We start from the raw sequence: 16,492 nt of genomic DNA, 5'->3' as shown, positions 1-16,492 counted from the left end.
TTCAGATTTTAATTACATACATAGCACTGCAAGAATCAAATGTTACCGAGATATATATATTTGATATATTCAGAGTTTCTTGAAATCATGGTGCTTTTATGTTTTCTTCTACCTCTCATTTTGATCTGGATTCTTAGTATCACCCAATTCTCGTATAATCGTTTAGTAAGGCAGATAGGGGAGATATTTGGAGAATGGTGCATTTGACAAGCAGGGGTGGCATGGGTGGCTTGTGCGTAAAGCGCTCGCCTCTCACCAAGGTGACCACGGTTCGAATCCTGGCCGCGGATCACATGTGAGTAGAGTTGTGTGTTGGTTCTCTCCTGTGCCACGAGGGTTTTTCTCCGGGCCCTCCGGTTTTCCTCCCTCCGGAAAAATCAAACACTTTCGATCTCAGGCTGGGCTCCGTGGTCATATATGGGTCGATGTGGCCGGCAGCCATAGGCGCCGTTACGTGCCAGCGGCCCGACCACGTTGTAGCCGCGTCCTTCGCAATTCAGCATACCAGCTGCGAGTAATGATGATTAGCCTCCCAAATTATTATTATAATTATTTATTACATTTGGCACACAGTCCCAGTATGTCATAAGAAAGATTGTCATTTGAAAAAAGAAAGGTAGAATAACAAGCAATTTTTTTAATTTTCAAAATGGCTGCCATTGCTTGTTATTCAACCTATACAGGGCGAGTCAAAAAAACGAAACCCAAATGTCGAAACCATTGTTTAAGTGAAGTTCTGCATTTAGCACTTTCAAAATCTAAGATATGAAAGCCCAATTCATAAGCTTTCTTTTAGTACAAGAATCATTCATATCACTCATGTACTTTCCAAGTTACGGGAGTGTTAAACACAACCGCCGTTTTAAGGTTCTGTCCTTGGATCACAAAAAAGTTTAGTGTTCTTTCACCAAAACGAAAACAAATCACATAAGTATGTGTGTGTGAATTGTTTTCGTTTTGCTGAAAGATTGACCTTTTGTGATCCGTGGACAGAACTTTAAAACGGTGGTTGTGTTTAAAACTCCGTAACTTGAAAAATACATGAGTGATTTAAATGATTTTGCACTAAAAGAAAGCTTATGAATTGGGCTTTCATATCTTAGATTTTGGAAGTGCTACATGCAGAACTTCACTAAAACAATGGTCCCGACATTTGGGTTTCGCTTTTTTTATTCGCCCTGTACTTTGTTCAAAGGACAAATCTGTGATGGCCCTATAGTCAAATATCTTTCTCGTGACAAACTCTGCTTGTGTGCCAAATGACACACTTTTGGAAAAGACACATTTCCATCACCTATCTGCCGTACTATTGTCAGTATTCTATCACTTAACTGTCTGCTCAGAACGAATTAACATTTTCAACTCAGGGAAAAGACCGTTAGACGAAATGATGTCAAAGTTTGTTTTTCGCATGTTTTTCATATGGGAGCCTGGTGTGGATGAGGCCTCGTTGATTCCACCATACCACGTTTCACCTCAGAGCTTTTTCATTTTGCATTCTTGGACTAATATTTCAATCGCACAGCACATACCGTGGAGGAAAACGAAACAAAACGAACAACTCTGAAATGTTGCTATTTTAAAAAAAGGAAGGATCAGTCACTTTTTGTGCATTTTCCATTCTTGGAGTAACATTTTATACGCACAGCGCTTACAGTGGTGGAATAAAAAAAATTGGAAATATTGCTATTTTAAAACGGCAAGGTTCAGTCAATTTTTGAGCAGTCTTGATTTATTTTTAAAAAAAATAAAACAAGTTGAAATGTCATGGTGGTGCTCATTTGCATGCATATTCTAAGTATTTTAAAATATTGTTCTGAATTTTGTGTTTAGCTTTTGTCATTGACACTGAATGTTTTCTTCTGGGAAAAAAATGTCGCAACCTGACGCCACTTTTTCTTCATGTATCATCTCAATGGAGGTCACTAATTGCAAAAATGATGATAAGACATGAATCTGGGACTGAGAAACATTTCCGATTTTGTTAGGAAATACTTAGACAATTTTCGCGACTCTCCGTAGACTTTGTACACAACCGCTGAAGTGGCGTCAGGTTGCAATATTTTCCTCTTCTTTTGTTCTAAGTTAAAATTACAGTGTATTTGTTTTTGCTTTATAAATGATGTTAGCTATAAGGAACAGTTTCGTGTTTTTTTTGGTTTTTTTTCAGAGTAATTTTTGGCATATCACCAGCTTATCACATCCTCCGGTTGCATTTCTGATGATTTATTTTTGTTGTTGATATTAATTTTGTGAGAACAGAACATAAGGCAGATTCGGGTACAAGGCAGCTCTAGGGCGTGTATATGTTGACAGGACATAAATTTAAACTAGTGGAGGGATATAAAATCGGCTTTTTCAAAATTCGGTTGAAATTCACTGTTCAGTTTTGATTTTGGAAACCGGATATTTGAACCAATCTTAAAAAATGTAAGCCTTCCATTTTTTTCGGTGACACATGCTAAAGAAACCAACTGAAACATCCCCCATTTTGCTCCATGGTCTCGGATTGTAACTGCATTCACTTGCTAATGGTCTTCTTGGTATATGAATCAGGGGTGTGAAATCTCATCTTTATAGCTGATTTCAGCTTTATTTATTTGGATTCCAGTTTTTTTCCCCTCATTTGATGTGTATAAATTATGGATGATTTCCAAATTTCAGCTTTTTTTCAGCTCCTTTTATCAGTGGTCACTCACACCCTTGATGAAAAGCCTGCCCATTCTATTTATCAGAGAGTTCCCAACACTTCAACATTACAGCTCTGGAGTGTTTTTGTAAAGGCCCATTGGTCACTGAATCCTGAAAACTATACCCAGTCATTGGGCATTTCATGTGGCACCTCACTTGTCTGTTTTGGTTGCGTGACCGCGAGCTGGATGGGAACTTCTGCTGAAATCGGATAACCAGTATTCGGTTTGAAATAAATTAGGATAACCGTATTTTGAAATCTCCGATTCCTCCCACCACTAAGTTATACCCAGTGTGAGCACAGATTTTGCATACTTTCAAATTTGCAAGTAAACTTGGAACATTCCTCCTCCGGTGTTTTGGATTTAACATCATCACTCTCTTTTGCACAACATGCATGTAGTATGTTTTTTTGATGTTGGTGGAAGTGAAAGTTGCGAGTGCTAAAATGATGTATCTATGTGCAACAGACAGGGTGAACAAATTGACAGCTTGGAAACGTTTAAATATGAGATCAATTATGTTTTAAGAGAAGTCTATTTCCAATGTATTTGTAGAGATTGCACCATGTAATGAGTCCAAGTATAGTGAACCTGTGGATGCCAGTGAGACGTTAATTACTTTAAATGTGGTATTTTATGTGTACGATTTTGTCTGAGTTTTATCAGGGATATACTGGTTCTCACTTTCCGCAGCTTTTAAAATAATTATTTGATAATACTGAGATGCCCTTTTTCTAATATGCAATGAGGTAAAAGAGTTTTATTATACAGGCTGGATAAAAAAAAAACGAAACCGAGATATTATTGCTCATTGGAACAGAAGTAGGGCACATGTGAATCAAAGGGAGATATCCTCTGTTAGGGTTGAATCTCCTCTTTAAAATGACACCCTGATCGTGTCCTAACATTCTCGGTTGACTGAGCAGCGACCAATTTTATGAAAGGGTGTATTTAGAGAATTGCACCACTTTTCATGGTGAAATCTCTTTTTTTTCCCACCTGGCTGGATTGGCAACCATAGCCTTTCACACTGTGACAAATGACGCCGCAAGAAAACCACAATTGAAAAGTGGCGCAATTCTCTTAATAGACCCTTTCATAAAATTGGTCACTGCTCAGTCAACCGTGAATGTAACGACATGATCAGGTTGTCATTTTAAAGAGGAGATTCATCTCCCTTTGATTCACATGTGCCCTACTTCTGTTTCAATTAGCTATAATATCTCGGTTTCGGTTTTTTTTATCCACCCCGTATAACAAGTGTACATGTACACAAAACGAGGCATAATCTGTACATGCATGGGACCAGCGGCGTAGCCAAGGCGGAGGGGCAGGCCGCCCCATAAAAAAATTGTCCCCCCCCCCAAACTGGAAGTTGTAAGTCCTAGAATTGGCCATGGTTAACAGGTTTAACAGAAATTGCCGTAACATCCAGAGCCCCCCCCCTTGCCTGATATGGTGATAACCCTGGCTACGCCCCTGCATGGAACACTATTGCATAAGCGTTGTAGTTGCTATTGTTTGACTTACCCACTTCATTTTTATTGCATAAAATCTGAACTGTCCCCATGCTTGCACAACTTGATTTCAAATAAAGAAATTAGTATGAACAAAATACATTCCTGACCAAATCTAGTTGCTGTTTTTAGTTTCTTTTTGTTTAATAATTATACTGTTTTAAAGGGTGCATGTGATGACTTTTACCTGGGAACATATTTTGTACAACTTTCTCCACTAAAATGTATGAAAACTATGTGACACCCCTTTTGGTTTGTTTTATTAAAAAGTGCCCCTCTTTAGACATTTAAAAGCTTCCGTGCTTTTCCCTGACAACCGAGGGCGCTTTTGCTGCGATGCCATTTCAGGTTGACACTGTGTGTTCAGTTTTAGAGGTTTCATGTTCAAATTAATAATTATGACCCGAAAATTTCATCACTGAAAACATTTGTGCGAACAGTGTGCTCACTGGCTCATATCACTGTCATATTCAAACAACAAATCATCAAAGAAAATAAAATTAAGGTCGGCAAATTTCTGGAAATGAAAGCTGAAATAGGGGGGGGGAGCGACTTTTTTATTCGTGCATACACCCTCCGCCCCCCCCCCCCCCCCCCCCCGTAGCTACGCCGCTGCACCAGTTAGTCACCAACAGTCAGATATATTCAAGCAAGCACTGTGACCAGTCAAATTCAGCCCACAGAAAGCGGATGCAGCCACTACGCAATTTTTCGTCTGCTCATTGTTTATATGCTCCTTGACTCCGTCCGATCAAATTGGCTAGATCGACGATTAGACGTCACCTACATCATGACTTCTGACCAATGAAATACAGGCCACGCGAGCACGCGTGCATGCTACGTCACGGTACCGCCCACTGAGATCAGTGATACCGCCTCTAATGCTAGACTGTTTCCCGCCACGCCCGGAAAATATGGGTCCAAATGACAATGGGGACAAGGAACCAGACTACTCGAATGCCTCGCCGTCTTACAAAAAATAGGGCCTTTTATTAATGAAGTTGATGCTACTCGTCTGGATATGAAAAATATTCCTTCAAAATTAAGTTTTCCCCTTTACTTTACAATTTTCATTCATTATGAAATGGTGGCATTATGCTTAGATAGGTCTAAGGGGAGAAAACAAGTATGCGGAGAAATACACAGCAAGTAGTTAGGCCCAATGCAGCGCAAAGAAGACCCTGGAATGTTTTCACCACCATTATCATTACGCGTTGGAAAATTACCGAGAGCATGCAGGGTCAACAGCTAGTTATGGGTGACAGCTCAGAATGTTTTCCCGCTATTTTTTGTGACACAAAAATACCTCCAACTTCACAAGCAAACCTTGAGATATTTACCTTCGAGTCGGCCGTCCAACTGCAAGCCACCAACGCGGACTCAAACTCGTACATCTTTGGAGTCTTCCCGTGCGCGTAAACGTCGAATTTGGACGCTTGGAGTCTGGCTAGTCGACCAAGATCCGGCCTCGTGTGCGGGGCCACTGCAACATTTCGACGGCGCACGCTCACGGTTGCGGCGTCGTCGTCACTTATACTGAAACTGACTTGAACTTTGCTGTAGGCCTACAGAACTTGTTATAAGAACTTGAACTGAACTAAACTGAACTGGACTTCGCAAGTGCATTCCTTTGAACGTTCATTTTGTGCTTAACTGAACTGAAGGGACATATTACATTTTTGTGAACTCATAATTTGTCGAATGATCTGAATGATGGTTTTGGAAAATACTCAAGTCAAGCTTTTGGAGTTCGTCGGGGGTAAGTCCCACAATACTGTATTATAGAACTATAGAGGTGAGTGAACATTTATCTTCTCCGGCCATACAGAACAAAAAAGAGGAAAATATCCTTGTGTCTTAATCTTCTGAGCCAATGGTACCTAATAAAATTTGGAAAGAATGTTGCAACATTACGCCACTTTTTTCTTCCTAAAATTTTGTTCTGTTGTACACAATACAAGTGGCGTCAGGTTGCGTCATTATTTTCAGACATGAAATTATTTTTTCCCTTCATTTTGAACCTCTGTTTGCCATAAACTCGAACCAGAAAACCCCCCTCTTCCTTATACCGTAAATTTAAAATACCTCTTAATAATGTTGTCAACATAATCATGGTGTAGTTATTGCCAACAAAACTTCCATGTGGTTTTTTGTACATGAGGTTGCGTTTTGCATTGTGGATTATTGTAAAAAAAACACCCTGCCATTTTCCCCTTTCAAATGCACTTTTTTTAGTATGCTAAAATGTTAGCAAGGTACTATGCATGTGTACATTTTGCCAACAAAATCTCCATTTTGTTTCTCCTGCATGCATTTGTCTTTTTTGCATTGCTGGATATATTGTACGTTGAAATACCATTCCTAGTCTCTTGGCAAAAGCCGTTTTGATTTAGAGTAATTTGCATATGAATACCTGCCAACTTGTTTGTCAAACATATGTACGTGCATGCATGTTTGTCTTTTATAACTGACATGCCTTTTTGGTGCATTGCGCATTTTACATATCACAACGAGAGCGAGTGTTTCGAGTCGTATCGCGTACACGTGGGCCGCACGTGGCCGTCGCAGTGGGCGTGGTCATAGACCCCGGTGGTACTGTTGATTCTTATTGGTCGAAAAGTTGAAAGGCCGCGCGCGCGTTGTATCCGGCCAGGTGCACTGTTCTTGTTAGACTTTCAAAGACATTCCAACGAGGGGCTAAGTTAAAGGGATTTACTCGCCGGTTGGAGTAAACATGTTTAGATTTTCATTAAAAATGGAGGGTTCCTTGGAATTTGCCTGTGCCGTTATAGTTGTATTAAAAGTGGCTGGTTTAAAGACTTATTGATGAGAACCAATAGTTCAATTTAATTGTTTAAAGATGAAACGAAAAACCCGAACACCATGAAATCGAGGAGCTAACAACGGAGCCAACGGATTTATCACTGAACAGAATTATAAATGCAAGTACATGTATTTCATTTGGATAATGTAGAGCGGCATTCCAATGGACCAAAATACCATGGACAATGTATCCATGCGCGGATTTCAAAGTTATTTTTTTCAAATTGCTCAAAATATTGACCTTTACACCATTAAATTCAGGGTAATTTGTATGTAATTATAAATGCTACTATAAGTTCAAGAACTTGACAGCCGAAGAAAAGAAAACAATTTATTTGGGGCAGAATTTGCTGGGATTATGATTGTATAAATTTAGATTTTAAAAGATTGCCGACGGAGAAGTTTTGAAGCTCATATCCGGATGAATAATTGGAGAAGACTTGCCGTAGAGGACAACAAAGACCAGCGATAAATCGGCGGTTGGAAGAAAGAAATAACCCAAAGATTATGATTGTATTAAATGAATGATTACGGCTTTGTAAGGTTAAGGTATAGGATTTAGGCGGGGTGGGGATAGGGTGGGAGTATAGGCACACTGCTCGCACAGACAGCTTAGAACACTAGGAGCAGCGCGTACATAATATTCTAAGTTATTAATCATTGCCTGGCATGGCCATGGTGTACAAATCAAAGTATTAAAATATTATGGAAACTAATTTTTCCTGAAAATAAACTTTCCAAATCAGGCAAAAAGAAAAACAAAATAGCGGTTTAATAAGCATTTTTTTTTTTTTTATACCTGAACGATAATAATAGGAGTAAGTGAAGTAACTATTTGCTTCGAGAGATTGCATTCCAGGGGTTGAAAATTACAATTCTCAATAAGCAAATTCGGGTTTTTCTATGGAATATAGTTTTGAAATCAGTGGGCATGGATATACCAGAGCTCTTGAAGGGCACATTGGTTAATATCTTTATACATGTATCACGGGAGGATATCTTAGATTGTGGCCGTGTTATCTTGTAGGTATTATGATATCGTCATCCCGAGATAATGTTTAATCACGGGTTGGTGATATCTTGTTGGTTAGATATCGTCTTTCCGAGATAAAAAATATTGTTCGGGTTGATGATATCTTGTAGGTTAGATATCGTCTTTCCGAGATAAGAATATTTCGGGATGATGATATCTTGTAGGTGAGATATCGTCTTCCCGAGATAATGTTTAATCACGGGTTGGTGATATCTTTTAGGTGAGATGTCGTCTTCCCGAGAAAGCAAATATATCTCGGGTCGATGATATCTTGTAGGTTAATAAATATCGTCTTTCCGAGATGAAGATATTTTTCGGAATGATGATACTTGTAGGTGAGATATCGTCTTCCCGAGATAATTTTTTTTCGGGTTGATGATATCTTGTACAGGGGAGATATCGTCTTCCCGAGATAAAAATATTTCTCGGGTTTATGATATTTCGTAGGTCAATAGATATCGTCTTCCCGAGATAACGTTTCATCACGGTTGGTGATATCTTCGGAGATGTCGTCTTTCCGAGAAAGTAAATATTTCTCGGGTTGATGATATCTTGTAGCTGAGATGTCGCCTTCTCGAGAAAGTAAAATATTTCTCGGGTTGACGATATCTTGTAGGCATGATATCGTCTTCTCGAGATAATTGTTCACGGGTTGACGATATATTCCCCAATCAGTTAATTATTTAATTAAAAGCAGATGATACATGGCTACATTCCGGGATATTTTTTTTATAACTCGATGACTATTACTAAGGTCTGCAAAATTAATATTATTGTAAAAACGAAAATTAACAAGTTTTTTTACCGGGTAAAAATCATAAACTCACATTTTACAATAACACATTAACTTAAAAAGAAGGAAAATATAAATCACAGGTTAAATATTGAATGAGGAATAATCCGATACGGTGTTGCTTTTTTTTTTAAGGAGGAATCGATGAAAAGATTAAGGCAAGTGTATAGCAATAGGAAATTAAAATCTTGAACGTGACTAGAGAACAGTATGGATATTATAGATTTGAAAGTTTAAGGAGCTTAAGCGTACTGAAAAAAGCGAGGAAAAGCAGTTGGTTAGACCATGAGGAATATTTGTGTGAGGGAGGGAGGGAGGGAAAGAAAAACACTTATAAATTCTTTTCAGCTTTTGAATCCCGACAATGCCTTGTACATTGACACTAAACACCAGTTGGAGAATAAAAATAGATTAATTTTAAAGGTTGACATTTAATATTGATGGGTGCTACGTTTGAGAAAGGCATCCTTGATTGGTGCTGTGTTAATAATATGACACTCTTGATGGGTGCTACTATTGAGAAACACGACACCCTTGATGGGTGCTACATCGCCAGCAATGCAACACAATTATTTATGTATAAAGTTGTAAAACCAGCTAGATATTGTTAACACCCTTGATGGGTGCTTCTATTGAGAAAGACGACACCCTTGATGGGTGCTACATCGCCAGCAATGCAACAACATTATTTATGTATAAAGTTGTAAAACCAGCTAGATATTGTTAACACCCTTGATGGGTGCTTCTATTGAGAAAGACGACACCCTTGATGGGTGCTTCAAATGAGAAAGACGACACCCTTGATGGGTGCTTCAAATGAGAAAGACGACGACCTTGATGGGTGCTACATCGCCAGCAATGCAACAAAATTATTTATGTATAAAGTTGTAAAACCAGCTAAATATTGTTAACACCCTTGATGGGTGCTTCTATTGAGAAAGACGACACCCTTGATGGGTGCTTCAAATGAGAAAGACGACACCCTTGATGGGTGCTACATCGCCAGCAATGCAACAAAATTATTTATGTATAAAGTTGTAAAACCAGCTAAATATTGTTAACACCCTTGATGGGTGCTTCTATTGAGAAAGACGACACCCTTGATGGGTGCTACATCGCCAGCAATGCAACAAAATTATTTATGTATAAAGTTGTAAAACCAGCTAGATATTGTTAACACCCTTGATGGGTGCTTCTATTGAGAAAGACGACACCCTTGATGGGTGCTTCTATTGAGAAAGACGACACCCTTGATGGGTGCTTCAAATGAGAAAGACGACACCCTTAATGGGTGCTACATCGCCAGCAAGACAACAAAATTATTTATGTATGAAGTTGTAAAACCAGCTAGATATTGTTAACGCACCTTGATGGGTGCTTCTATTGAGAAAGACGACGCCCTTGATGGGTTGCTACATCGCCAGCAAGACAACAAAATTATTTATGTATAAAGTTGTAAAACCAGCTAAATATTGTTAACACCCTTGATGGGTGCTTCTATTGAGAAAGACGACACTATTGATGGGTGCTACATCGCCAGCAATGCAACAACATTATTTATGTATAAAGTTGTAAAACCAGCTAAATATTGTTAACGCCTTTGATGGGTGCTTCTATTGAGACAGACGACACCCTTGATGGGTGCTACATCGCCAGCAATGCAACAACATTATTTATGTATAAAGTTGTAAAACCAGCTAAATATTGTTAACACCCTTGATGGGTGCTTCTATTGAGACAGACGACACCCTTGATGGGTGCTACATCGCCAGCAATGCAACACAATTATTTATGTATAAAGTTGTAAAACCAGCTAGATATTGTTAACACACTTGATGGGTGCTTCTATTGAGAAAGACGACACCCTTGATGGGTGCTTCAAATGAGAAAGACGACACCCTTGATGGGTGCTACATCGCCAGCAATGCAACAACATTATTTATGTATAAAGTTGTAAAACCAGCTAAATATTGTTAACACCCTTGATGGGTGCTTCTATTGAGAAAGACGACACCCTTGATGGGTGCTACATCGCCAGCAATGCAACAAAATTATTTATGTATGAAGTTGTAAAACCAGCTAGATATTGTTTACGCCCTTGATGGGTGCTTCTATTGAGACAGACGACACCCTTGATGGGTGCTACATCGCCAGCAATGCAACAAAATTATTTATGTATAAAGTTGTAAAACCAGCTAGATATTGTTAACACCCTTGATGGGTGCTTCTATTGAGACAGACGACACCCTTGATGGGTGCTACATCGCCAGCAATGCAACACAATTATTTATGTATAAAGTTGTAAAACCAGCTAAATATTGTTAACACCCTTGATGGGTGCTTCTATTGAGAAGGACGACACCCTTAATGGGTGCTACATCGCCAGCAAGACAACAAAATTATTTATGTATGAAGTTGTAAAACCAGCTAGATATTGTTAACGCACCTTGATGGGTGCTTCTATTGAGAAAGACGACGCCCTTGATGGGTTGCTACATCGCCAGCAAGACAACAAAATTATTTATGTATAAAGTTGTAAAACCAGCTAGATATTGTTAACACCCTTGATGGGTGCTTCTATTGAGAAAGACGACACCCTTGATGGGTGCTACATCGCCAGCAATGCAACAAAATTATTTATGTATAAAGTTGTAAAACCAGCAATTTGTAACACCCTTAATGGGTGCTACTATTGAGAAACACGACACCCTTGATGGGTGCTATGCTCATAAGACGCCACCCTTGACGGGTGCTACTATTGAATAATACGGCACTCTTGATGGGTGACACATCGCCAACAATTCAACAAAATTATTAATGTATAAAGTTGTAAAACCAGCAAAAAAACACCCTTGATGGACGTTGAGTAATACACCCTTGATGGGTGCTACTATTGAAAAGACTTAAGTTTTAAAGTTAGGCATTTTATTTGAATAATACAAATTGAAGAACCAACGAAGAAGACGGCACCTCGGAGATTTTTAGAAATCGGTTCATAAATCGACATTAGTAACAAATCCAGGGTTCAATGGCATTGCCTGGAGCTTTGCCGCACTATAACCAATAGGTTTGCTGATTATTTATGTACAAAGACAAAGTATTGCCTTAAAGAATTAATGGTGTAAAGTTGTCTATTACGCATTCCTTTAAAACTCTTTCCGAACTATATTCTGTAAATTGATATGTGCTTGGTAGTGTCCATTGGAATACCGCCATCTAGAGGTCAATGCACTGTTGAAAAAGACGACACCCTTGATGGGGCTATATACCAGCGAGAAACATGACACTCTTGATGGGTGCTATTATCGAGAAGCACGACACCCTTGATGGGTGCTACTATTGAGAAAGACGACACCCTTGATGGGTGCTATATACTAGCGAGAAACATGACACTCTTGATGGGTGCTATTATTGAGAAACACGACACCCTTAATGGATGCTACGTCGCCAACAATTCAACACAATTATTAATGTATAAACTTGTAAAACCAGCTAGATATTGTTTTAAGAAACATGACACCCTTGATGGGTGCTACTATCGAGAAGCACGACACCCTTGATGGGTGCTACTATTGAGAAGCACGACACCTTTGATGGGTGCTACTATTGAGAAAGACGCCACCCTTGATGGGTGCTACTATTGATCAACACGACACCCTTGATGGGTACTAAACCGCCAACAAAATAATTCCACCGAATAATTAATGTATAAAGTTGTATAACCAGCAAGAGATTGTTTTAAGAAACATGACACCCTTGATGGGTGCTACTATCTAGAAGCACGACGCCCTTGATGGGTGCTATACTATTGAGAAAGACGCCACCCTTGATGGGTGCTACTTCGCCAACAGAATTATTAATGTATAACTATAAAGTTGTAAAACCAGCTAGATATTTTTGACAACCCTGATAGGTGCTACCTTTGAGAAAGACGACACCCTTGATGGGTGCTATGCCAGTAAGACGCCACTCTTGATGAATGCTACAATTGAGAAACACGACACCCTTGATGGGTGCTACATTGCCAACAAAATTTATTCAACAGAATTATTAATGTATAAAGTTGTAAAACCCAGTAAGAGATTGTGCTTTGTATATAAAGAAGACAATGAGGATTAGAGATAATAATTACAGCATTTCCAAGGAACCTTTCCGCACGATTCTTAAGACACGATTTTACCCAGCATTAGGTGGGAACGGAATCAAAATCAGAGTTGAAAAAACAAAATGATTGTTCGGGAACCCATTATTGTGTGGTAATTGCTTCTTTAATACCCCTCTTCCCCCCAGTACGAGTACGAAAAAAATATGGACGAATACGAAAAAATACGGACGAGTTCGTGTTTGAGTTCGAGTGCGAACCAAGTTCGTGTTTGAGCTCGAGTGCGAACAAAACTACGCAAGTTTGAGTTTGGATTCGAGTGCGGAAAAAGTTTACGATTTTGAGAAGAGTTTGAGGTCGAGTATGTACTACATATGATCACGTTCGTGTTCGAGTGCGAGTGCGAACCAAGTTCGTGTTTGAGCTCGAATGCGAACAAAAATACGAACGTTAGAGTTAGACTCTAGTACGAAAGTTTTTTACGATTTTGAAGTCGTCTTGGAGGTCGAGAACGAACTAAGATCGAGTTCTTGTTGGAGTTCGAATGCGAACCAAGTTCGTGTTTGAGCTCGAATGCGTAAAAAATACGGACGTTAGAGTTCGGATTCGAATACGAAAAAAGTTTACGGTTTTGAAGTCGTCTTGGAGGTCGAATACCAAGTAAGAACTACGATCGAGTTCGTGCTCGAGTTCGAATGCGAACCAAGTTCGTGTTTGAGCTCGAATGCGAAAAAAATACGGACGTTAGAGTTCGGATTCGAATACGAAAAAAGTTTACGATTTTGAAGTCGTCTTGGAGGTCGAATACGAAGTAAGAACTACGATCGAGTTCGTGCTCGAGTTCGAATGCGAACCAAGTTCGTGTTTGAGCTCGAATGCGAAAAAAATACGGACGTTAGAGTTCGGATTCGAATACGAAAAAAATTTACGATTTTGAAGTCGTCTTGGAGGTCGAATACGAAGTAAGAACTACGATCGAGTTCGTGCTCGAGTTCGAATGCGAACCAAGTTCGTGTTTGAGCTCGAATGCGAAAAAAATACGGACGTTAGAGTTCGGATTCGAATATGAAAAAAGTTTACGATTTTGAAGTCGTCTTGGAGGTCGAATACGAAGTAAGAACTACGATCAAGTTCGTGCTCGAGTTCGAATGCGAACAAAGTTCGTGTTTGAGCTCAAGTGCGACTTAAGTTACACGAGTTCAAGTTGGAGTTTGAGTACAAAACTATGTACACGGAGAACGAGCACTTAAACTGCTATTGGAACTGCAAACTCCATTATAGTGTTTTCCTAATTATGGGGTATAGATTAATTTCTAAAGACTTCCTATTGTCCTACTGTGTTACCTACCCCATAAGGAACCCTAAAAATGTACAATGCCATCTATACTGTTATTGACTTTTTGACACTTGTTGCGATTTTCCGTTTGTGACAATGTGTTATATAATTTAGGGCCATGTGTACAAATCAAACTTTGAAATTTCAGTCGTATCTATTGTAGTTCTTTACATTGGTACTCATTGTGAAACAAATTTTCTAGGGCCATGTGTTTACAAAACTTTTCATCGCCGTTTTGTAGAAATTTCTGCCGACTGATTATATGTTTCAGGATTCTAGGGCCATGTTAACAAACTTCTTTGTCTTTGAAATCATTTCAAATTTATTATGTAAGATTTGTGTAGGGCCATGTGATGTACAGATCTTATACAAGTAAAAAAAAAAAAGGTCAGACGAATACACGAGTTCGTGTTCGGGGTTCAGTACGAGTGCGAACAAATTTTCATGGGTTCGAGTTCGTGTTTGAGTCCCAGTGCAAACAAAGTTCGTGTTTGATCTCGAGTTCGAACAAAAGTACGCGAGTCGGGTTTGGATTGGAGTACGAAAGAAGGTTTACGATTACGATTCGTGTTGGTACGAAATACGATCGTGTTCGTGTTTGAGTTCGAATGCGAACAAAGTTCGTGTTTGAGCTCGAATGCGAATAAAGTTACACGAGTACAAGTTGGAGTTGGGTACAAAAATGTACAAGGAGAACGAGCACTTAAACTGCTATGCCACCACCAGCTATTTTTAAGGAATTGTGGATATGGGGCCACGTGTAATAGTAATCTTATTTCGCCGTTTTTGCGTATTGGTTATCAATACAAATTGCAAAATCCGCACTTGAATTTGTGTTTAATCTTGCCCACGCACTTATACAGCCTCACACATAATAATATTATGGGGAAGACCTTTGTTTCCCTGCTTTTGTTTTCCTTTGTTCCTATTGAAATCTCAAAACCATAGTGTTTCCCAAGTTATGGGATAGATTGATTTCTAAAGACTTCCTATTGGTCTATTGTTCTATACCCCATAAGGAACCCTGAAAATGTACAATACCTTCTGCTTGATGGTTGTTGACTAAGTTGACACTTGTTGTGCTTTTTTTGTTTGTGACAATGTGTTACATATTTAGGGCCATGTGTACAAATCAAACTTCAAAATGTTAATGGTGTCTAAGCGTTTTCTTGTCGTTCTACATATACTCATTTGAAAAAAAAAGAATGTTCTAGGGCCATGTGTTACAAAACCTTTCATATTTCAAATATATTACGTATTTTTTGTAGGGCCATGTCATGTATAGGCCTACGGATCTTATTTTCCTCCGTTTTGTAGAAATTGTTTCCAATTGCCGGACGTGTATTTTTCTTGAAAAATACTTGTCCCTTCATCCCGCCTTGAGTATCATTGTGTAAAATACTCAAGAGTATTAAATGTGTTAATTTTCCAAAGCTATACTTTGAAGCTTAAAAAAGCTAAAATGATGGATCTACGTTTCCTCGTAAACTCTGTGTATCCCTCACCTGTATTTGTAGGATTCACTGAATGAAATACCGGGGACATGTTTACAAATGCACCTTATTTGAATGTGTATATAGCAGCAATTTCTTCAACTGCTACGCCACGCCCATCCCTCTTAAAACATCGATTTATTGTATAAGAAAATGCTATATTTAAAGGGCCCGTGTTTGTCGATAATTATTACAAATTACTGGAAACATGTAAGAGTCGTAAAACATGTAATCGCAGTAACGGTTTATCCACAATTATTTCGCGACATGAAATAGTCTCGGATCCTTGTCAAAATATGTGCTATTGACATAGATTATTAATGTTCTTGATTTGTTCTTCTATAATAAGTCCGATCCGCAAAGATCGGTAATAGGGCCATGGTGACAACATTGCTATGTAATCAGGTGATGACACCTGTAACGTCGGATACACCCAATAATCACTTTGTGTAGTAATGTCGTCTGAGTATACAGAGTAAAACAAAATTGATTCAATTTTTTTAAGACCCACAAGACCAGGCTCGGATCCTAGTCGAAATATGTGCTATCGACGTAGATTATTGTTTGTGATTTGTTTTTCTATGATAAGTCCGATCCGCAAAGATCGGTAATAGGGCCATGGTGACAATGTTGCTATCAGGTGATGACACCTTAAACGTCGGACACACCCCATAATCACTTTGTGAAGTGACGTCGTCTGAA

Source organism: Patiria miniata, unplaced genomic scaffold (assembly GCF_015706575.1).
Source record: "Patiria miniata isolate m_02_andy unplaced genomic scaffold, ASM1570657v1 HiC_scaffold_6, whole genome shotgun sequence".
NCBI classification, from domain to species: Eukaryota; Metazoa; Echinodermata; class Asteroidea; order Valvatida; family Asterinidae; genus Patiria; species Patiria miniata.
The sequence above is the reverse complement of the archived record's forward strand: the minus strand, read 5'-3'. Positions refer to the sequence as shown.